This window comes from Pinus tabuliformis, chromosome X, assembly GCF_031772625.1.
Source record: "Pinus tabuliformis cultivar Carrire ecotype Pingquan chromosome X, CPIR1, whole genome shotgun sequence".
Classification (NCBI taxonomy): Eukaryota; Viridiplantae; Streptophyta; class Pinopsida; order Pinales; family Pinaceae; genus Pinus; species Pinus tabuliformis.
In genome coordinates, this window is record NC_142308.1 from 1,100,430,726 (window position 1) to 1,100,456,568 (window position 25,843).

At 36.2% G+C, this 25,843-nt stretch overlaps 1 pseudogene; it reads left to right on the plus strand.

Moving 5' to 3' along the window:
* Positions 1-4,856: 4,856 nt before the first annotated feature.
* On the plus strand, positions 4,857-23,843 carry LOC149143664 (cytoplasmic 60S subunit biogenesis factor REI1 homolog 1-like; annotated as a pseudogene).
* The last annotated feature ends 2,000 nt before the right edge of the window (positions 23,844-25,843 follow it).

Below are 25,843 nucleotides of genomic sequence, written 5' to 3' on the forward strand. Positions count from 1 at the left end.
GCCATAAGAATGTTTCTCGCTCTTTCTTGTTTTCAGAAATTCAAAGTATACCAAATGGATGTAAAATATGCCTTTCTTAATGGAGACTTAGAAGAAGAAGTCTATATTGAAAACTAGAATGATTCATTCTTGGAAATGATGCAAAACTTGTATGCAAACTCAAAAAAGTTGTCGATGGTCTAAAACATGCTCCAAGGGCATGGTATTACCATCTTGACAAATATATCCACCAACAAGGTTTTTCAAAGGGGTTAGCAAATAGCAACCTATATACAAAGATGGACACTGATAAATTGTTAATAATTGTTGTGTATGTTGATGATATCATTTTTGGTAGCAATGAAGAATCCATGAGTTAGAATTTTGCTTCAGTAATGCAGCAAGAATTTGAAATGTCCTTGCTTGGTGAGCTTACCTATTTTCTTGGTCTACAAGTTCAACAAAATAAAGATGGTATTTTTCTTTCACAAACCAAGTATCTCAAACATATCCTGAAAAATTACGGCATGGAATATTCTAAAGCAGTATGTACCCCAATCATAACGGGATGCAGTCTTATCTCAAATGATTAATCAGCGGTAGTACATCAACCAACTTACAGATCCATGATTGGTAGTCTGCTTTATCTAACATGTACTCAACCAGACATCATTCATGTAGTGGGAATAGTTGGAAGATTCCAAGCAAATCCAAAGGAATCGAACCTTCAGGTAGTCAAAAGGATTTTCAAATATCTTCAAGGAACATAGAAATTTGGTTTATGGTATCCTAGAGATGCATATCTTACACTTCATGCATATGCAGATTGCATAGGAAGTGTTGATGACAGAAAAATCACTAGTGGTGGTGCATTGTATATGGGTTCCAGGCTAGCGTCTTGGTTCAACAAGAAACAAAGTTCAATTGCATTATCTACATCTGAAGTAGAATACGCGGTTGTTGCATCTTGCTGCACACAAATACTTTGGATGATGCAAACCTTGCAAGGCATGCAAATCACATGTACTCCACCCATATTCATTCTATGTGATAATACAAGTGTCATCAGTATTTCAAAGAATCCAGTCATGCACTCCAAGACCAAGCACATACGCATCAAATATCATTTTCTACGTGAACAAGTGCTTGAAAAAAAGATCAAATTGGAGTATGTTCCCTCCAAAGAATAGGTTTCTGATATATTCACTAAACCACTGACCAGAGAGACATTTGAATATCTCAGGCAAAAGTTGGGAGTAGTTGCTGCATCATCCTACTGTTAAAACCTATTTTATTCATAAAAAGGTGGTTATACGTGAGCTTCATAAAGCATAGTCACGTACATATACAGGTTTCTGTGGGCACAATCGCGTATATGTTGGTTTAAAGAAAAGCAGTGGGTCAGACTCAGGAAAAAGGGGTCTGCTATGGTTCTGTCAATTATCTTCTTTGTTTCATGATTGTTTCAATCTTCTGATAACATGTGGAAATATATTTCTCCTCATAAAGTTGTTGATAGCTTGATGTATATTTGATTGATGATGATGCTTTGATATTTGACAGTGAAGAGGTGGAACAGGTTCAGATGGAGAACATGGTTGATGACATTTTGGGAACTAATGATGGACATATACAGGTTGTTGGTCTGGATGCTGTTGACATATGTTGTTGATGGTCCAAATCATATGATAGTTGTTAATAACCATTATGGTCTTGTTTAAGATATTTGGTCTCTGTTATATATGTCATGTATATATTTTAGTGTAACGGTCATGAAAAGACCTAATTTGTAATCCCACTATGCATGGGATGGATGATGTAATGTTTCTTCTTTTTGACATGTCTAAACAATTGATATATCCCCACTTGGTTGGGTGGAGGAGTCAAATTTTGTATATCCCCACTTGGTTGGGAGATGGATGTATGTATGAGTCATTGGTGAAAGGAAGGTTGTTTGTGATGTATGTATAGAGTCATGTTCTTCTTTTAGAACATCTTTTTGCAGACTTTGCTTATGTGCAAGGGGAGCATGGACTCGAGCATGGGAGTTCAATCAACACACTTCAGCGTATCAGAGAATTTAGCATGCACTAAGGGGGAGCATGACCCTTTACCCTTGATGTCAAAGGGGGAGAGTGCCTTGGAGTGGTTGTTGCCATCAAGTCCAAAGGGGGAGATTGTTGGCATTATGTTGTATGTGTTGTACTTGATGGCAAACCACTTGTAGCATAATAACTCGCTCAGATGAAAGATCATAGTATAGCAGGTAAACAGAAAAGAATTACAGATCAGTCTTCACAGAATGAAGAAAGAGAGGTATATTCAGGTTCACAACTGACCAAGCTATGTATACATGCAGGTTCACTGTATACAAGTTGCGTATACTTACACACGCACTTTCACAAAAATAAAAGCACGTATACCTTGGAAAAATAAATTTTTGGCCCGAAGTATTTGGTCCATGATATTTTGATCCATGGCATTGGTCCAAGGTATTGGGTCCAAGGTATTAACACTAGGCGTTTGGTCCAAGGTATTGGTCCTAAGTGGTTTTGGTCCATGGTATTGAGAAACGCCTACAAACTATAAAAGGAGGAGAAGATCATTAGGCCAAGGTGTGCAAGTATTGAATATCTGATGAAGTTTGAGATATAATATGTAGGTTATTAGCTTATGGTGTTATTCTTGATTTGAACCAAGGATACCTTAGCATTTGATGAAGGGTAAGACCTAATGATATATCAGGATCCTAAGGCTTGAAGTGAACTATATTTATGGGGTTTGATCATGTATCTGAATAACTGGCACATGTTGTAGTCTGTAAAGATGATGATCTTGGTATGACTGAAGTCTGGAATATTTTTAATGTTTAAATCATCATTTACAGATCTATATGCAGGTTCACTTTAGAAAAGAAGCGTATACATGCTAATTCTACATATCAAAACAACGTATACATCATAAATTTGATATTCACATCTATACGCTGGTTCGCATTGAGGAAAGTGCATATGCACACAGGTTCGACACATGGAAGTAGCGTATACCTTATAATATATGTTTTAGTTGCTTCTATTTGCTGTTGCAGTGTTCTGGGTTCTGGCTTGGATTCTAGTTACTATATTCGGGTGACAACATTCTGAATGATTAGATTGATGGGTTGTCAAAGTGATTGATCGATTCGGTTGTGGTTGGTTCAAAAGGAGATTGGTTGATGTAGATATATTTTGATGATTGATTGATGTTATTGATGGATCCAGTTTGAAAATTTATGAAGCATGGTCCCTGGAAGAAAAGATAAGGTTGTAGCATTTTATAGGCCGACACCTACATACTACTAAATATATCAGCTAGTATAAGAGCTAGGGGGTTGTAGCTCCCTTCTAGTAGAACCTAGAGAATGAGAGATGGTTGTAGCCTTCTGAAGGTAGAAGCCTGCATACTGGTATAATACTGCACCAATATAAAAATTTTAAACAGAATTTTCTTATTATTAAAAGAACATAGAGATGACAACAGCAGGTGGTTTTCACCCACATTGGGTTTCCATCTTATATCTTAGTGCTCATGTGCGTTCCTTATGTGTGATGCTTTATTCTATTATTACTACACTGTATAACGAATTCTTGATATACTGGTTAAAGTTCAATGCATGATAATTTGGGTAAATCCAAAGATCTCTGCATATACGTTGGTTGCATTAAGTACAGTTGCGTATACACGCTAGTTCACTAAGCTGAGGTAGCATATACAAATCAGTTTTGAAAATCAAATTATTGATCTAATAATACTGATTCACCCCACTCTCAGTATTATTTCCAACATATAGGTGAGAAGATCCTAGTTCAAACAATATTGCCAGAACTTGATGAGGAAGGAAAAATCATATTGGAACCGGAAGCAGTCACAAAAATAAGAAATCGACAGCTACAAAATCGATCAATTTTAGAGTATCTCATCAGGTGGAAGAACTTACTTGCTGAAGATTCCACATGGGAGGATGATAATTTTATGCAGAAGCATCCAAAACTACAAAAGCATTGAAGACAACACTTTTTGAAGGAGAGGGGCATGTTACATCCTTATACTACTAGTGTAACCACTTATTGTTATTAGTGCAACCCCCATATTATATAATTGTGCCCATATATTCCCCATGTTGTTATTATTATACCCCATAGGAGCCCACTATTTTTATTGTTGTGCCCCTACAATATTATTATTATGTAGGCTCTGATTTTATTGGGACCCCTTAGACTCCTATATATAGAAAGGAGGTCTTGTCATTTGTATCATCCAAGAATTGTTCATTCATGTAATGTAAGGGAGGTTACCCCTTCGAAGAGGCTGATTTTTAAGTTTTTGATCTATCTTTAGTATCCTTTTGTGAGCTAGTTTCATAATGCCATCCCAATCACTGACTTACTGATCCACTGCATAACATTACTGCCATCCCAAGGAGTGGACCATACAGAGAACAAATGAAGAGTGAGTTTGTTCTGGTTAAGAAGTCATGCGGGTACTCTATTTAGTCCATATCATATGGCATAGTGCAGTTTGTTGCACAAAGCTTAGCTGGTAAGATCATGAGAAAGTGTCGTGCAGATGAAGTAGCGGCACCAGTTGTCTCTTTGGCTACCAAGTGTGCCAAAGGAGTCCAATATAACTGGGATCAATATTTATGTAAAGAATTTCTAGTGGACTACAGGGAGGCCTATGATGAGGGCAAGGCATTCCTCTATGCCTGGTTGTTCTTGTTGATCATTTTGGTGGCCTAAGGCATGCCCGAAGAGATCCAATTCCCTCATCAGGACTCAAACCTATCAGAGGCCCCGAAGTTCACTTTTCTATGGGCTACTAAAGACCCTGCACGCATAATGGAGACAAATGTATTTTGGGTTTTGTTCGATACTAAACTAAGGATGGTGATCAGCCAATCGCCAAGGTTATCACCAACTTTGCACGTGAAATATGGAAATGTTGCTAATTTTAAGGTAGATTTCTATAATCTTCACATTCATGTAGAGAAGGATAGCATGGGAATATGGCACAAGTTGCCTTACTTGGATGCTAAGGAAGATATAATAGGGGTTTTCAACAAGTTCTCCAGTGACTGGCTCACCCTTTCAAAAGCTGGCGTAGGTACCAGTAAGCTTGTTGAAGGTTTAACAACACAGACCACGGTAGTAGAAAAGAAGAAGGAAGCATAGAAGGCTTCTTCTCGGGAAAAGGTTGCGCAGAAGAAAGAAGCTGTTGCAAGGGAGAGAGAAGTGGTGGCCAAGGAGAAAGAGGCAGTGTAGGAAAATACTATGTCACATACCACCATTGATGTTGACAAGTCAGACACCAAGTGAGCACATGTGGAGGAAGAAATTGAGGTAGATGAAGAAGGGGGTGTAGAGTTGGAATCCCCCTTCATTGTTAAGAAGCAGAAGAAGAGGATTTCCACAAGACCGCGTAAGAGGCAAAAGTTCGATAAATAAGTGGGTGCAACACCTTTGGTCCTCATAGAAGGGCACTTATAGGAAATTGGGCATGTGGTCTGCAACACCACAATGAACCTATGGGGCCACTTTCAAGAATAGTACCAATAGATGCTTGGTAAGGTACATCAGGGCATGTGCGAGTTGCAGGCCCAAATAGGTTTTCTACAAGTGAGCATGGGATAGGCAGGCATGAAGTAAGCGAGCATGAATCAAGTGAGTGGGTTAGTCTTGGATGTAGAAATGACCTTGGATCTCTACATGGTTTAAGTTCCAAAAGTATCCCTGCGTGGTGACTCAGTCGAAGAGCAGGCACACCTACTACAGATGAATAACTTGAGTCTGAATATAGCTACATTTCCCATTCAAACTCTATACAAACTGCACCAAGGTGTGTTCGACGAACTCAAGATATGGGAGAAATGTGCACTATTGGTCATGAATGAGGTGAAGAATAATAACTAAGATATCTTTGAGGAAATGGCACAAGCCCTCAAGGAAAAGGAGGAGTTAAGAGCATGAAGCTAGCAACTGGAAGTAACTGTTGTATAGGCCTACACTAAGCTTCCTAAGCTCACGATCCTAGCAAAAGCGGCCTCTGCAGAGAAAATTCAAACACTGGCCACTATGGTTAAAGAGTCAAAGCATGAAATTCGCCGAGTTAGGTTTGAGTTGTAGTTGCAAATCTCAGAGTTACAATAAAATCTGCAGCCCACTACCCCTCCAAAAGTTAGAGAGGAGCGTAGAGCTACTACTAAAGAAGCAATGACCACCTTAGAAGATGAAGTCAAGGGATTCACTGAGCTATTTGAACAGGCCATGGAATTATAAACCTTGATCAGGAGGATCCAACTCTGTGGAAAATTGGAGCAGACATCAGGGAAAATCATAGGCAGTTTGTTGAAATCAGGTTGAGAATGTGAACCTTAGCACCAGTGCAAAGGCTTCTAGATTACAGGAAGGAAAACTCATTCAAAATGAAATTGATTAGTTTCATTGCAAGGAATAAATTGTCTCTTCAAGGATGCAACTGTGGGCAGATAAGGCTAGTAAGTTCACTCTGTCAGTGCAGAGCAAGCTCAAATGGATGCAACAGACACAAAGGACCATGGGCCTTGCAGTTGCATGAACGACTACTAAAAAATTGAATAAGGAAGTGTTTTAAGCTGCTATGCAGGGAACAACAGACTTGCAGATATGAGATATTAAGTTCGGTGAGCTATAGGCAAAGATTGAGGTGCCGCCAATAGAGTGACTTGAGGATGAGTCATGAATTTTTGTTGGGGTCCTATTGGGACAATGTCCCTTGGGGTAAATTTTGTAACTAATTTTGTTATATTTATAAACTCTCTCTATTTTGAGGGAGTGGAGAGCGAAGGTCATAGGATTCAAATGGGACTTTAGTCCCTTAGTTTGTTAGAAGATAGGATATTTTATGACTCGCCCATGGATCACCAATCATGATATTCTAATGAAAGAAACTATATAAAGGAGTCATAGTGAGTCATGGGAAAAAACTAATAATTGAAGATCATTGTATGGGTAAGTATTCAGAGGCAGAAAAGTTTGTTTTATGTACTTAGGTGAAGGGGAAGGCTCCTACAGCTATGTGTACGAAGATCTTAGTAAGTATACAACTGAGTGAACGAGCCCTTGTAGCTGTGTGCACAAGGAAGAAGAGTGTGCAACATAAGGATTATATCTAATTAATACTATTTTGGAGCGATATTTGTATATCTATTCCTTTATGTTTTCTTATGCAATTTGTGTGTATTCATTTTGTTTTTTTCATTTATCTAAACAAACGCTTAATTAATGTGCAAAAGTGGTAGATCTACATGTTTACTTTATGTTACAAATGTTTAAAGCAATCGATGACGGTTTAGATTCTATTCTCTATAAGTTACTGTGATTTCCACATTTTAAGGTTTAGAGTTTGTGAAGGTCATGATAAATCCTTAGATGTAACATAAGCCTATCACACAGATGTTTGGATGTAGAAACCTGGTTCTGTCATCCCCTTATACTGCCTTGGGTGAGACTATAGCCTGTACTACGTGGGTTGTCTCCGAAAGAGCTAGCAGTGAAGGGTTTTGTTGGTTGGCGTAGGTAATTTTGAACCTGGGTCTAGAACCCCTTAAGCCAACAACATATATTTTTCACGCACTCACACTTTACGCATACGAGATCTTGGTTAACACTGCTAATCCAAGACTTTAAACATTACACCTTAATAAATTAACACAAATAGATTAATCCTGCTCTGGTTTTAGGGCCAAATAATATTTGTAGTGTAGGTGTAGGGTCGGTGGGATAGGCTTCCAATAACACTGATCAATCACTTCTCATTGAGATAAAGAAGTTGTCATGTTATGGACCTTCAAATCCTTCACCATCCCACGATCAAAGCCAGAGTGCGTCAGAAACCCAATTCAGAGGAGGTTAGGGTAGGTCATCGTGAGAGAAGTTCTCCTTGGGGCTACCCAACCTGTGACATGGAATTTCATGTGGTGGTTTATTACCAAGTAGCTCAAGACTCGACCACCCCCATGGGACGAAGGTAACTGTAGTGACCAATCTTAGGGAAACACCTTATAGGGTTGGATGTGGGAAGCATTTGATCCTCTAACCCACCTTTCTCTAGACAACTCTGGTTGTGGGGATGAGATTCCCTCAAGTAATAAGATCTTTGGAAGGCCATATGAAACAACAGATCTATGATTGTTTGAGGATTCATACCACCTATAGGCTAGTGGTGTTTTTAATTTTATAGGACATGCTTTCTTCCACTAGAGTAACATCATTAAGATAGTTCTTTTACACTTGGAACAACTGCACTAGGTTTTTTCTTATTGTTTTTCACTATTTTCTTCCTATCATTATCACTTAGTCTAGACATCATAGCACCTCCAAGGATTTTTTCATGTCAAATTCGAGGGCTTCACTCTTAGTTCCCATTAGGCCATATCACTCCTCCCCGTCATGTGTGAATTCATCCTCCTAGTCCTCCATCGAGTCATAATTTTGATTTTTAATGTGATTCTACTGATTCATCCTTCGATTTTGCATCCCCTCATCCTCATACTACCATCATGTCAGGCACCAATGTAGGTGTAGGTACCGAGGGTAGTAGCCTATTTTCCAACTAGGGTACTTCCACTAACGGAACCTCAACTGGTGTGGTCACTCTGACTCCTTTACTTCCTTTTGTCCTTGGTGTAAGTCTCTTAGATTTTAACCAGTTTATCAATGATCCCCTTCTCCACGATCCCACATTGCCAGTAATTCCTACAAAAATCCCTTCATACATCTCAAAGTTTGAGGGTAATACTGGAGAAGACCCAACCAATCATGTTTTCTCCTTTCACTTGTGGCATTCATCCAATTCTACTACCAATGAATCCATTCGTCTTTGGTTGTTCTGTCACATTCTTATTGGAGCTGATATAAAGTGGTATGTAGACCAGCCTAGGGAAACCCATTCCAGTTTAGCGATTCTTACCATAACATTTCTTTCATATTTCCAGTTACCTCTCCTTTATGATACCAGTACTAAAATTTTGACTTCATTCCATCAAACTTCTGCCACTTGCCTTTCCGACCATGTTCAAGAATGGCATAAAAATAGAAGCGTATTTTGAGCTCCTGTCTTCGAAGACCGATTCTATATGGATTGGTTTCTTATATCCTTGTTGGCTCTCATTTCAAAAGATTTTTCTGATCACTTTCCTCAATCCGAGGAAGAAGCTCTCCAGATAGATCTTAAATTTGACCTGATTTATGCCTAGTTAGGTTACATTTACACTACCATCCCCAATCTGCCATGGCTTGGTGCTACTAATGCACCAGGAGCATCTCATGCCATAGATGGAATTGTTGGAAGCCTTTCACACCCCCAAGCATATGCTCCTCCTCAGATGAGTTATGGTCAACCTCAGGGAGGGAGCAGTCCCATGTACAATTATCCCTCCCCCAATACTTCCCAAGGCACTCCTTATTCAGTCCTAGCACACCCATATGCATATCCCCATCCGCATCAACCGATGCCAGGGCTAGCTATTGCACACCTCCTTATACCAATTTTTTCCCAACTCCATATTATTTGTATGCATAGCCTAGTGCTTCAGATCCTTTGGCACCATACCCCCAACCCCACATGCCTGCTCCCCCTATGCCACAACAAGCACCTCCTCCACAAGGACAAGTGTATGCTTAGAAAAATGGTCCCTATCCACTCAATCCCAAGAAAAGAAACAATGGGAAGGGTAATAGGAACTAGCAACAACAAGGTAGTCAAGGAAACCAGGATCCTCCACCCAATGCCCCTTAGTGTACTGAACCTAATCCTTTAACGCAGCAACAGGGAAGTCAATCCAAGCATAACAAGGGTCTTCATATGAAAAAATCTTGTGGTTGTTGTGGATCCTATGGTCATTATACTTATGAGTGTCCCGTGTTACCTTAGATGCATGAAGCATGGGAAGCTCAAGCAACTTCTCAAGGATCGCAACCCTCTACTCCTCCTCCCCCTCCTTCATCTCAACCTGTTGTGCTCACCAACCCTTTTCCCCATCAAGGGTATATAGCTGCCCAACCTTCGCAAGGTCAGGATGCTCAACCAAATCCTCCATTTAGTCACCATGACTATCAAAATCTGAAGAAGAATTCTGATGAGGTAAGCACTGAACAAGTCAACCTCCAGACTCGATCGTGTGGTTATGACAAGCCCTCTGCTCAGTCTATGATTAATTACCCAACCAAAGTTTTCCCTGAGCCTCTATCATCACCCAATGGTACCTTACATATCCCTCAACCTAAGGTTGAGGTCATACGAAAGATCCCCAAAGGTCTACTATGTAAAAATGATGTTTTTGTCAAAGTCACCCATATATAGCATAGTACATGACTTGGCATTATCTCCTACTGCTATGTAAATCTGGAAGTCCTCTAGATGTGCCCATCACAATGAAAATATCTACTATCTAATCTATGCATCATCGATTCTCAAGATGATCAGATGATCATCTTTCATGTTCAAAAGTTGGATAACCCTCCCTTACCTTCATTTGTTGCTTTCCAAATTCCAGTCTCCATTTGAAACACCACTATAGAGAGGTTTATTATTAACAAAGGCACATCCACTTGTGTGATGTCCACCAATGTTTGGAAACAAATTGGATCTCCTGACCTATCCCAGTCCACCATCACTTTGCATGCATGGGACGATTGTCCTTCGCAACTCATTGGCTTCTATCGTGACTGCCTAGTAACAATTGCTCGAAAGACCATTTGTATTGACATCAAAGTCATTGATGCTCCCCTAGACTATAACATCATTTTGGCTCATACCTATTCTTATGGAATGTTATCTATCACATTTTTGGTTCACTGTATGATGTGCTTTCCCCATAATGGAAATATAATCATTGTCGATCATTTGACATATTACAATCCAAAAGGCCATAATTCTCCTGAAACCAACATTTCTTTCGTGGCTGACAATAAGACCATCTCATCTATTTCACCAGGAGTCTATAAATATTCCTCTTTACTTGGTGGTTACTATGGCCTCCCACCTAATCCTTATGATCCTAGCTCATCGAGTGTTTGCATGCACTAATTATCACGGGATGCCCACAAATAGGTCATTATTCCTTCAGAACAATCTGCACCTTTCCAAGTTGTTGTGCATGACTCAACCATGCCTAATAGTACAACTCCTCCAGGACCACCTCCTTTTGCTGGTGTCTCTCCTAATATTTTTTTTCCTGAATGTGGTCCCTGAGTCCTTAACCATTTGGGAATTGTTCCTCCAGTTCATTACCCTTTTGGTCAAATACCATTCTTGTTTCCACCTCCTAGAGTTTATTCTACACCTATCATGGATACCTTTAGTCTACCTAATATCATCCTATGGATCATAGTCTGGTATATTCATCCCCTACAAACACTCTACCTCATCAGTTGAAACCTTACACTGCTTTGACCCCGATCCAACTAGCTATTCCTACCCACCCATTTGCTTCAGTTCCACAACAACCTCAATTGGAGCCTACTCCTATTGAAAAGCATCAAGCGAGGGGGGAAAGCTCGAAAGAAGGGATCCCAAGACAAGGCTCCCCTAGTAACTCTAGCTGCCCTTAAGCCCCCAAAGCATCTTCATCGTTGTGGCTTGTGTGATGTTTTCAGTTATGCCACCAATAATTGTCCTAAACTCCCTCACATTAAAGAAGTGTTCACAGATACATTTCTCAATCTTAACATCCCTGAGGTCTAAGTAACCTTTCTTGAATCAACTAAGAGAATCTAATCATTACACACAAACCACCCTTTCTCTTTATACGATAATTACGACCACTATTCCCATCACTGTTCCTCTCCTGAATATTTTCACAATACGCTTCAAGTACTTCATGAAATAGAGGTCATTTGTAACGATTCCACTTCTTCTTTTCCTGTGGAGTTTGGTCCCACCCCTATTCCAAAAAGGAGGTCTCCCAACCACCCATAGTGATCCCTCCCCCTGATGTTGAGATGACAAACAGTTCTGATCCCATCCTTTGCCTATCATCATTCATGAGATTTCTCCCTAAGAACTCCCTTGGTATCTCCTCTTGTGATTTTGTTGAACCTCCTTCAACGGACACATCGGTCTTGACATCAGTAGATGTCCCCTCTACTAGTGATATATCTTCCAGTCATGATGATGTGTATGTGAACTTAGTTTCTCATGAAGCTACTTCAAGTATCTCTTCCTCAACTTTTGGTCTTTCATCCTCCATTACACCCATCTTCCATTCTAATGAATAGATTATGGAACCTATGACCACCCATCATTATCCTTGGGATGATATGAACCATTGGGTGTATTTCCTCCCACAGCAGACCCATGACCAATATGCTATGGAATACAAAGGATTTATTCATGGTGAAGTTGATTGGTTCAATCACTGCCTACTTTGAACCCATGAATTCGAACCACATACACCTTGTGGCCATTACATTTCCACCCAATGTTTGGGTAGCACCTACTTTTGGAGAGTCTAGGAGAAGCAATTCTTGCCAACTCTCCTAGTGCATCTGCTAGTGTTGATTCTAGTACCATTATTATTCCCCATTTAGAAGAACCTTTAGAGTCACATATCACTTCAGGTCACTCTTAGGATGATCCACTTACTCATCGCTACATATTACCTCAACAACCTAGTCCCTTAGAATTTCCGTTGTTTAACGACCATGCTTTCTAGGTGAGCATCAATTCATTATATCCAAAGGCACTCTTTGGTATAGTGTCACCATGTCTGTGAACCCAAAAATTCAATCCATTTGATTCATATATGCAATACCAAATGAGATTGGTAATCCATCATTTCCTTTCTATAACTAAATATTTCCATCTTCCCATAAGAAGATAACCATAAACAAATGGCGAACCACATCATAAAAAAGTGTTTGGAATCCATTACTCTAAATACATACTGTATGCCCATTGCATGCTTCATCTATCCATACAACACTAGGGGGAACATATGCCCCTACATTTTCTCATTATCCTTCTGAGGATCTTGTGACAGTTGGGTTGAGATACTTGAATCTCTTATTCGAGCACTTGGAACACAATGGAGCTCCACATACTCCTCCTGTTAGGGGGCATCATTCCCACCTTTGCATACCAGATCAATTTCCTCCATCATATATGTTAGGGGGAAGTATCCCATGCTTTGGGGCATAATGGTTCCCCCCTTAGCCACATTCTCACATGATTAACATAAGTCTCAACTCAGATGTCAATGATCTTGGTATGGTCAATTATCCTTCCATTTCCTTGGATAGGTTTTTCTTACTGACCTCTCCAACAAGCCATATTCATATTGCATATCGTAGATGCTTGATACCATATTTTGAAAAATTCTACTCTATGTCATGTCATACTTACCACCCAATCCCCATATTTTACTTGGTGGGCAGGGATGCTCCTAGACCTTCTCTGGTAGTTCATTCTTGTATTCATTACCTTGATTCTTCACCAGGAACCATCCTTCAAAGAAGCATTAAGGCCATATTTAAAAAATTAAGGACACCTAATTGAAAGTCATAGATCCTGATTCTAACAGTCATTTTGTCCTCTATGATCTCCACAAGATTTAGGGCCTTATCCTCCTCTCAAAATTCTCCACAACTGACAATGCAAATGAATTAGATTTCGAGGCAAAGATCCCTTTTATAGGAAAAACCCTAGTTTTTTTTCCATCACCCATTGTGGCCAAACCGTAGCTCCATTTTATGAATCGTTAGCATCATTGGGAATCTCTCACCAAGTTTTATAATGTGTCTCTCTTTTTTTTTGGTAACTTGTCAGTTCACTCAGAAGCCATTTTTTCCATGAGGTTTCACCTTTTCGCCTTTTAAAATTGAATCTCTTCATTTGAGGCACCCATTCTCTCGTACCACTTTACCTTTGCATTGGTTGACTCTCGTGTCGATTTTTGTCATGAATAACCATAATTTACTCGTGTTTTTATGATCCCCATCAGGCCTTCCCTTTGTGGCAACATCATCGAATCACCCTTGTTCAGAGCATTTGAGATGCTTCACCTTTATACTTATGGAGTCTATTCTGAGTCCACATTATGTCCAATCACAATGTTTCATTCATTGTCATGCCACATTTCTTCCATTTTACTCAGATTTGGCATCTAGTCCTTCTGCTTCATCTTTTTCGAACCCCCATTTTAGTCATTAATCATCTCCTCTGGATTTGAGTCAATCACTACCAGGTCAACCATTTTTATTATGCTTTGACAAGGGAAGTTTTTAGTCTACCATCCATCATTTTTTCCTCCATCATCATCCCTGGTGTCAGTCTATCAATCACTATGTTATATTTCCTTGTTCCTTTGCTGAGGATTCCTCATTTCCTTAACTCTCGCAGGCTCTCTTCTGTTGACCTCAACACATTTATTACAAAAGAGTAGTCTAGAGGGTGGTGTACCTTGGCTCCAACTTCTATCTTTTTTCGGTGCCTCAAATTAGGAAAACAGACTCATTATTTCCTTTTGACTTGGTTTTTTCACATGTGCTCAACATCATCTCCTTATCGAATGATTGAAAGTCATAGGCTTAACGATTTGGTGATCTAGACAATTTTCTGAGTGATTCCCCAATTTTTGTGATATGTTTCAGACCTCATGAGGGGCTGGCTCTTCAAGTAGCCCCCGACATGCCCTGATGACCATAGATGTTGATCTAGCCTCTAATTTAGTTCCATAGATTTTATGGGTTCAGTTTCGACCGCTTGCAACGCCCATAACATAGATGTCTCCTCCAGATGATCCATTCATACTTTCAGAGCCCTTTCTTGTTCAACAGGGCTTCCTTGGTTGTGATCCCCCTCCCCATGTTAGTTTGAGGGGAATTATATCTCATGTACTTAGATATTATTGTATTCAGGCATGACCTATGTGTTTTCTAGGCACATTATGTATATGGGATCCATTGAATTATTTTCTGGCCCATTGACACCAGTGTATCATGTATCATGTAGTTTATAGCTCAGTACCGCATTGCTCGGCTCACCATCTTTCTTTGTACTCAATTATCTAGGCGGGTATGCGTATGCCTCCCCCGCCTCATTTGATATCATGTTCTACGACATAAAAGGATACTTCTATTAGTAATGTAGGTCTCGCCCCCTTCATTATTTTTCCATCCTTGACTTTCTTCATATCTCTCTCTCTCTAACTCCCCTTTTGGTGTCTTGTGGAAGTGTAATCTATAATGTATTCCACTCATATGATTTTCTCCTAACACTTATAAGTGTGCGGGCAATTTGTTATCACTAAAAAATTATCACCTAGCCATTTCTAACTAGGTAGATTGAAATACACCATGTCGATATAATTTTAGCATAGTAAAATCGCTTTCACTGTGGAAAATAATTTATTAAACCACTTTTATTAAATTATTTTCTAATTTAAATAAAAAAACCCCATGAGAATAATTAGATAAATCATTATTTATTTAATTTTCTCTCGGAATAATGATTAAATCATTATTTAATAATTATTCCTTGCACATCTGACTTAATCCCTTGGGAATATTTAAATAAATCATTATTTATTTGAATTTCCTTATTTCTATTATTAGAATAATTATTAAATCAATATTCAATAATTATTTTGATTTCATGTCTGTCTTCTTTCCCACGAAATAATTAATAAATCATTTTATTTGTTGATTATTTCTAAATAAAGGAATTTAACCATTTTAAATTCCTTTTCACTCTCCAATAAATATAATAAAGTATTCCAAGTAGTTAGATCTAAATTTGGTCAATAATATTTTATTATTTTCCATTTACGAGATTAACTTCATACTTTTCTATATAAAGGATGGTTTTTCATCCATTCTTCACCACGATCACTATCATCGTCAACATTATCATCATTTTCTTGAGCTCCCATTTGAGTTCTTAACTTTCTTTGGGCTTTTCACATGATTGAGAGAGGGAATTCTATTTATGAATCATCAAGGATATCAAAGGACCCATTCCATGGAGGGGGACTTAGAGACCAATCTATAGATCTCCTTTACCAGGTGTTATCAATAAATATTTATTCATTTAAAATTGTCTTTCCAACTGGATTATTATTCTTGATACATTATTTTATTGCCATTCATTGTAGATATTCTTTTCTTTTACTGCAGATTTCTTGTTTGTATTGCATCTCTAGAATGACAACATCCATCAACTTGTTGTTAGGGTCACTTTTCAGCTAGTGACTTAAGTGAGGATTTTTTTTACACCTTCTAGCAATATTCACACTAACAGTTTTGTTTCTATAATTGGTAGATAATGTTAAATTGCTTAGTTGTATAGGGTAATCTAACCATACATTTTCCAAAAAAAAGAGATATAGAAGAATCTTATTTTAAATTGTATGTTCTTCCACCATTTTGAACCTTTAAATTGTTGTTAAACCCATTTGTTCATAGTGTCGTTCAGAAAAAATGTCACAACAATCCATGCCCATCACATTTAAAAGGTTCAATTGCAAATGTTATTCTGCAATTTTAATTGACATAGGTTGATTTCCCATTGGTATTGAAACAACCAAGGTTAATTTCTTAAGGATAAGGTTCTATAGGAAAATTTTGTGACGTGACATGTTCTTCTAAAATCAACTTCTATATGCTTACATAATCGATGTTACATTGGATTAGTAGATCCTTAACAATTGCATTTCAATAAATATTTTTTGTCTATGATGGAATACATTGTCCTATTTTGACCTAGTTGAAGAGTAGGGCTAATGGGTTGTGTTATATTCTTTCCACGACTAGCCCACGTAGTTAACCGAGGGGTTAGAGGGGGAGTGGAGCCCCCTTTCATTGCACCAATTGTGTAGTGGGGGGCGGGGGGGGGGGGGGGGGGGGGGGGGGGGGGGGTTCACAAGGGGTTTGAGGTGTATCTGTAACCCCACTTTATGGGGTCCGAGGTAGCGCCACTGAAAAGTTTGGTTTTCGACCCTATGTTAGGATGGGTGGACCCACCTATGGTTTTGTGCATGATTTTCGCATATGTTTTTGGATGTGATGGTTTTCACTCCATGGTATTGGACATGATGGTTTTCGGTCCATGGTATTGGATGCTTCGGCATGTGTAAATGTGTATTATAAGATTGAAAGGAACATAATGAAAAATCAAGCTAGTAGTCCCGGTTTTGGGATCCACGGGAAAATCTTTGTGTATATGTGTTTTATGTGTTATTCTCTCGCATTGTTTATTTTTTGTGTTTTTAGGATTCGTATGCAAGTAATTTCTATACAGGGTTAAAACCTACAAGGGGAACTTGTATGGTCAACTTAAATCCTATAATCATCTTCTTAAAAAATTTGAAACCATTTATGTAGCTTAGTACCAATGTCGAAGCTTCAACCTCTTTTTATGTGAGATGCCCTTCATTTCACTGTGCTTTTGGACTTATGATAATTATTTTGTTCTTTGTTTGGATGAAAGGTATATTGGGAATTGTTTAATTTAAAAGTCACTTCTTTAGCTTCGATACCAAATAATAGAGATATATGCTTCATTAACTTTTTTAATTTTATTATGTTTGATGCAGAGAAACTTTTTTTATGTTGATTGGTGAGTATGAATCATTAATGATCTCTTGGGACACCTTTGAGAATTTTCTTGAACACCAGGTTAGATTGATTTTATTCTTTTTTTCACAGTTTGGGGAATCTCGGTATCAGGACATGTTTGTTTATATGTGTGTTTTAATTTGTTATTCAGAAAAAAGATATTGATGGAAGAAACAATGATGTAGGGGTTGATCAATATCATTGTTAAAGTAATTTTTTAAATGGGAGTTAATATAATGGTTTAGAGTTACCCATGAGGTGTATACCAATTGGTTTGTATGGGTTTTTGACCCCTCGAGGTTATAGGTTCAATCCTCGTGGGGATGAGCTAAGGATGGAAGCTACTTTGGGGGAATATAACTTTCCAAGGGGCATCTAGGAACCTCACACAATCCTGATGATAAGAATCCCATTAAGCATCCCTTGTGGGTGAATAGGTCTTCTTCCATTCAATAAAATGGCTAGCTCAGGCCTAGTCGCAGAAAAAAAGCTCGTTACAATTTCAGAGCTAGTGATATGGTAGTTAGTGATATGGATTAGGTTAAATTCTTTATATCTCATTCATAAATGTGGTTTTTCCATGAACCAGATGAAATAGGGTAACTGGTATAGTACAACGATTAGCCTTTTTCTCCATTTTCTTTCATTGGAATCTTGCTCTCCATTATATGTTGGATATTATTTCAATTAATTATAGATTCTAATGGTATAAATGTGATGATTTTTACAACTCTACTATATTAGGATTATGATTTACCATATGAATTTGATATGTTTCCATAATGAAAAATGAATGTCTACCTAATTTACTCAAAATTCCATTATCCCACTCCTTCTATAAGATCTTACCAATTTCATGATTGAATTTTTATCTTATATCCAAAAGTAAAAAAATTATCACCATACTCATTCTGTTAGATCCTCCTAACTTGATAGTTATGAATGATTTGAGCCACTTCAGCGTTCTCATTGTCTTATCTATCACTTAAAATTTACATCTATACTGGGTTTGAAAGATAAATATAGATATAGATCAACAAGTTTGACATTTGTTAAGTATCCATACCTCTTAGGAATCCTTATATAAGCTTTACCATTGGAAGTTTTAGATATTCACGTTACCAACTAAAACATTTCAAAAATAGATTTTGATCTATATTAGCATTGGATAGCTCCAGAGTTGGTATAAATATAAGAAACTCGTTTTTACTTCGCAATGATCTAAGTATATTATTGTACTTGAAATGTGGGTGCATTTCAAAATTTCATTAATGTTTCATTACTAGCTTCTTAGTTTTAGTTATAATCTAAATTATCAGTTAGACCCATAAAGAGAGATCAATAGTGGTAAAAAAATTATAGGTCAAGCAAATGGGTTATATAGGGCTTACAGTGGTTTGCAACTAGACTTATCCTTATACATCATCTCAAGATGACCAAATCAAAACACTCAGAGTGGTTTCTTTCATGCTCAGATGATATTACTTGTGTCTAGTTTTAGGTCCTTACACTTTAATATAAGATTCTTTTGTGGTTAGTTTTTTTTTTGGCTTTTGTTATGTGCATAAATTTTCTATTATCATTTTTCATTATTTTTTTATAGTACTTTGTTCCACCATTACTTCTTGTATGGTAGGTTTATCGATCCATCAACGTTAGGGGAATACTCATTTAGAATGAGAGATAGGCTTTTTGATAATTTCCCAAGGTTCACTAAGCAACAACCTCAATAGTTAAAATGATCCTTTGACTTTCTCAAAATGAATTATTATACAAGTTCAGGATGTGGAAGAAGCAAAGAGACCATCAGAAGGATTTGACATCCATCAGGTATTGTTGTAACATTAAAGAACTCCGGAATTAAATATGGCACTATAATATAGAGGAGACCATGTCATTGTGAAAGTGAGAAAGCGAGTACAAGTATCAAGTTTATATTTCATGTAAAACTTAATTTCCCCAGGAAGAGATTACAAATATTTTTGTCTTCCTAAAGGAAAGAGAAAACATGTAGGAACCATAAAAAAATTGGGACACTACTATGTATTGACAACAATAATTGTCAAGAGTTGCACTTGACCAAGTTAGGTGGAGGTATATATTGTTACCTACACCATTACTTTAAATTGTGCAAGTATTTTTGCCTTGAGACTGTTAATTATCCATCAATAAAATCATATCAGCAATGTAGTCAGAATGGCTTGTTAGGCATGTATAAATATATTATCAAAAGATATAATAATTCAAAGGTGATGTTGGTGCACTTTCATACAATTATATATTTGTATCCCATGTCTCTCTATTCTCTAGCATTATCTCCCTTTTGCAATTGTTGTTTTAAATAAAAAATTCATATTTGATTTGTAATCTAGTTGAATAAAAGGGACTCAAAAAAAAAATTGTTGTTGTTTACTAGCTTCCACTTATCACAATGTGTCTATAATTTTTAACACCATCTAGGAGTGAATGCAACCAACAACATTCCAATTGGAATACTTTGGTGATTAGGTCGAGGGTGAGGGGTATATATTCTACCAAATATTCCCAACATTTGCACCTTCCTTGAATCCTATTGCAAGTACTGGTGTACAACTAACATGGGAATAAGCACAAACAAAGGGATCTCATTAGAGATTCTTAAAACTCAATGGGGTTATTAACAAGACCCTACTTTCACCATGTTGGCAAGCTATTGTCGATAGAATTTTTCCTACTCTTGAATCTCATAAATTCTTGGTCTTCATCTTAAAAAACAAAATTTGGTGTTCTTCTCTAGTAAAGGAGCTCCTCTCCTTAAGCATAAATATTTAATTGGATTTCCAAGTGATGGTTTTCACTCTTTCCTTCCAAGGAATGTAGGATGTAGAGAGACTCTTGTAATATACTACAATAGTAGTTTATTACGTGATTCAAAATATGGTACTACAATAGATTGTTATGGAGTTTAAATTATGATACATGATCATCTTTCCTGAAAAATGATTAACTCGAGTAGATTAAACTTCATTATACTCAGATAAAAAAAAAAAAACTTAACATAGGAGCAACATGGTAGGAAGTATTCCCAATTTTAAATGTGATTTCTAGGCATTCAAATAAATCAAAACCTAGAGACATGAACTATCTTAGAAATTTATACATAATTCCAAATGTGCCCTTGTTGGGAGCTAGATCCCTCAAGGGTAGTTTTAGGGCTAAAAGCCCATGTTTAAGTAAGTTTTTGTAATATAACTATAAAAAATATGCATTTTGTGGTCGCAGAGTACGAAGTTGTTATGTGTCAAAAAGGGTAGTCCGCCCTTAGTTTTGTAAAGTAAAGTCGGTTGTGAGAGACCTACCCACGGTCCGTAGACCATGGGATTGTATAAAAAGAGCCAAGCTCTAAGTAGTTTAGGCAAGAAGGAATCAATGGATAGAATGGCATAGAGTGGTAGCTCTGAAGAAGAAGTGTAAGTCTTGGGTTATAGTGTATATAGAGGCTGTGTGGCTGAGTGCACAGATCCCTGCAGTTGTGTGCACAGGGTGGAGAGAATCTGTAACACTTGGGAAATATTAATAAAAGGAGTTATTCTGCAATTTCTATGTCTTTGTTTTGTTGATGGGTTTCGATATATTATGTATGAATTTCCTTTATTATGCTTATATGATGCACAAATAAATGAAATTACATTGAATAATTAAACAAAATTACGAATATCTGATTACATGATGATAACTTTAAATATTTCACAAGATAAGCAAATCACTTAGGATAATTGAGGAGTCTGCACGACACACTAACATAGCAACACAATAGTACTTGAGCCATAGGTTAGGGTTGCGCGAAGGTTGATCGTATACTTTCGCAGAGGTATTAAAGGTCAGAATAGAGGGTTTTTCTTACAAGCCCTAGAGTGAGACCACCTGCGAGAAGGAAAGGGTAGAAGAAATTAAACGACATCTCAACCATCTTAGGTTGTGGAAGCTTGGTTCCACCATCCCCCCATACTGCTTCAGGTGATACTTTGGTTCATGCTCCGTAGGCTCTTACCAAAAGGGACAGTAGTGTAGGGATTTGTTTGGCTAATTAATGTTGAACTTGGGTCAGGCCCCCTCAAGCCAATAACCCTTCATACCATCTGAAGAAAAATATAAAGTATTTTCTTTATGCTAAGAAATCTTAATAACACCCTTGTTTCAATGAGGGTTCATCAAGATTATTTTGGGAGAAACTCCTTTTTTGATTTTCATGTTTTTTTATTTATTTATATTTTAGGACCTCATTTTTATTATTGAAAAACTAAGTCATGAAATTTCCTAGTTAACTTTGGTTTATTTGAGGCCAACATGAATTTATGTTAAATTTTCATTTATATTTAAATTAATTTATTAACTACTGTTATAGGAACTAATTTATGTTGTAAAGGAGACAATTCCAAACTACACAACATCTATATCAAATGACATATCACATCTATCGTCAATTATGCTCTTCTTCCATATGCTACTGACTTTGATGTTTCCTTTGCAACAACTGGTGCAATTGCTAATGTTTTATCTTTTATGCCAATTTAAAGTTATATCTTCTTTTATTTTCACTTTCTATTGTGGAACATGATATTTTATGGTATTTTAATGTTATTCACCTATACATTTTAATTTTTAAATGATTAAAATCCATTATGTTGTTACAATCTGATTGTAAACAATCCTATTTTCTTGTATCTGGACTATTAGGTTTTTGGTGTTCATGGAGTGAAAAAAGCCTTATTTTAAGCAAGACACAAAGCATTCAATAAGGAGAAAAAGAGGCTGGAAAGGATGTTGTATAGTTGCTCACTTTATGGAAAAGAATACATAAGTGTCAAGGCACATGCTCAACATCTTAAGTCAAAGGCTCACTTTCTGTTTGCTTCTCAAACGCCAAATTCTCGAAGTGATATCATTATTATCATTAAGAAACTACAAGAATGTGTATCAAATAGGTCATATTTTGTGAGAAAGTCTTTTTCTTCTATGAATGAAGATAAATTAGAAGAATCTAAAGGCAATGAAGAAAGAGAGGAGGTTGAGACCTACAACATGGTTAGTATAACATCAAAATCTATGAAGAGTTTTGATATTAATGAATTAAGTTTAGGAATTATTGTAGGTAATTTTGAGTTGATAATAGAGAAGTTAGAGTGGGATGCTAATTGTTTCTTCATATTTGATTTCAAGCCAGATGGGACTAGTGAATGTTGTTTAGATAATATGCATAAGATGCACATTTTTTTTATTCCTAATGCTAAATATTGTAAAGATCCACATGGATTATTATCTATATTGGCCTCAAGGTATTTTAGAAGAAAATGTATTAATTTTTTGTTTATTTTTCAAGTTTATATTACACATTTTGGTAGAATTATTCAAAATCATTTGAATTGAGTATTTTTTCTCTGCCATGACAAATGACCAATGATTTTATGTTTTTGTATTTCAATGAGAAATGAAAACCACTTCTAATTCTAGAATTTGTTACAAAGCATTTGATTTCTAAAAACCACTGAAAATTACACTTCAAAGATGGAGGTGAAGAAGAATATAGACATTTAGATGAATCTAATGACTACATTAGCAGGTCTGTGGTTTCTTGTATTTTGTAATTGGTTTATTTCATAGGATGTTTTCCTGCTTTTCAATTTATTGACTGTGCTTTCAAAGGGCATCATTATTGACTTCATGGTTATTTATTATTTATGCTAGGGTTTATTACTTACGAAAGTGGGTTGGAAATAGTGAAAACAAAAGAAAATATCAATGTCAATATTGAACTTGACTTTGGAGGGGTTGAACTGGTAATCCAAAGAAATTATTAAAATAGAACAACATGAAATATTCTTGGTTTTTGTGAATTTATTTGTGATTATCGTTAAGAGCCATATCCAATTCTTGAGATAGATGTTACCCTTTCTCGTGCATTAATCTAAGTGTTATATATTCTAGGGAATTTTTTCATAATGTAATGAAATGCAGTGTGAAGATGAATACAATATTAGTTTCAAGGCAAAGAAATTGTTCCTTGCATGGAAAACTGATTGGATTTAATTTGGAATATATCAAAGCCTAGGTTTGGAAACTATGAAATCAAAAGATAAGGTATTGAGGCACATTGCATTAAATAAAATACAAGGTCATGGAGTGGAGGCAATGCTGACAAAACTAGGTCTTAAGAATAATGTAATTAGGAACCTTCCCAAGAATGTTCCATATTGAGACAGTCCTTTCAATTCTTGTGATTGTAAACAATCACAAAAATGTATTGTATCTTGTTAAAAATAATCCAATGGTTATTTAGATGACATTTAAAGTTTTCCATTTGATGTTGTGAGTTTGAATAATTTCTAGATGCAAATATGATGATATGTAACCATCCCACATGCCTTTATGTTAATAAGGAAAGTGACATGGATAATTTTCTAGTTGAAGTACCAGGTTTAGAAAATTACTATAGTTTTCATGGTAATATTATGATCTATAGACACCTAACATGACTTTATTGTATGAAATGGTAAGATGAGCGAGAAATACAACCAAAGGAAAAAGTTGTTGCATTGTACATGCATGGTTGAGTAGAGACCCTTATAAATATCATCATTTGTTTAATCTATAATTTGTATAAAATGTATGAGACACCCATGGGGCTTTGCTCAATTGTAAAAGAATATTTTTTTCTCCATAAGGAGGAATAGTTTTCTTTCAAGTAAAAAGGGGATGAATGTGAATTTCACTAAAATTATGGGTTAATTTTTATTATGTTCTTTCTCTTTTTGGTAGATAAAATGAGTATCTTCCCCTTACTGTTATACATTTAAAATGTTGTTGGTATTATTTCTATATTGGTTTTGTTGGAGGCTTTTTTATGCATACATATAAGTTTCTATAATTGGATGCTTGCATGCATGACTTGTTTATTCAAATCTTAGAGATTTTGATAGTGTGAGAATCTTCTCCACACTGCTTTACATCTGAAAGTATGGTACTATCATTTCTACATTGGTATTGTACAATTGCTTTTGAAGCCATTTGATTTTACTGTGTAAATTCTTGTAACATCTATGCTTCTATGACAAATTGGTTTTCATTGGAAATGAATCATCTTTTCTTAAATTTTTAGTCTTTATTTGGTTTACATATCCAAACAAAGCATAATTATACATGAGAATGTCACATTCTTTACAGGGGGTCTATATCTTCTTATCGAGTTCCTTTTTTCTTATGCTTGCATTATTATTAATGGATGGATAACATTGGATATGTCATTATTTGGAAGAATTTATATATTCTTAAGTTGTAAAGGATTGAACCCACCATGAAACAATGACTAAATTAGTCTTTTTAATAGTTGTTAAAGTAAATGAAATAGATATAAACTACTAAATAAGTCATTTATAAATGACTACTGTAAATGATGAATTTGTGAGTACAAATGACCACTAAATTTTGTATATATATGACTATTTGTAGTTAATTTATAGTATCTTATAACACAACCAAAATTTAGTCATATTTCTCTGGTCATTAATTGGTTTGAAAAGATGGTTAAAATTTTCATATATATGACTATTAATAGATGATTTATATTAGCTTATAACATGACCAACATTTTGGTCATTAATTGTTTTTCTTGGTTGATCATATAATAATATGTTTTGTTATGTATTTGGTCATTAATATAGCAATTAATTACTAAATCAATGACTAAATTAATGACAAAATTTATGACTAAATATACTACTAGATGATAAATTTGAGAAAAACCAATTAATGATTAAGCTAAATACAACTAAAATTTGGTCACATTATAAGATGTTGTAGATTAGACGCTATTGGTCACCGATTGAAAAATGGTTGTTTATATCCAAATTTTAGTAATTTTTTTAGTAACTAATTAACCTTTTTTACTAGTGTTGGAGCTATTACTAGATCTAAATACGAATCTAAATTCATTTCTTAAGATAAGAAAAATTGGAGGCTAATTAAGAAGCAAATATGAACACTAAATGGAAGCAAACACTGGACCTAAAAAAGAAGAAAATGCAAGCACTAAATAGGAAGCAATCCATGCAACCAAAAGGAAGCAAATCATAAGGCTAAAAAGGAAGAAATTCTAGAAACAAAAAAGGAAGAAACAATGGAATACAAACTAGAAGCACACGAGAAGCAATTTTGGAAGCAACATTTAGCATTAACTAAGAAGAAAAGAAAGAATAATT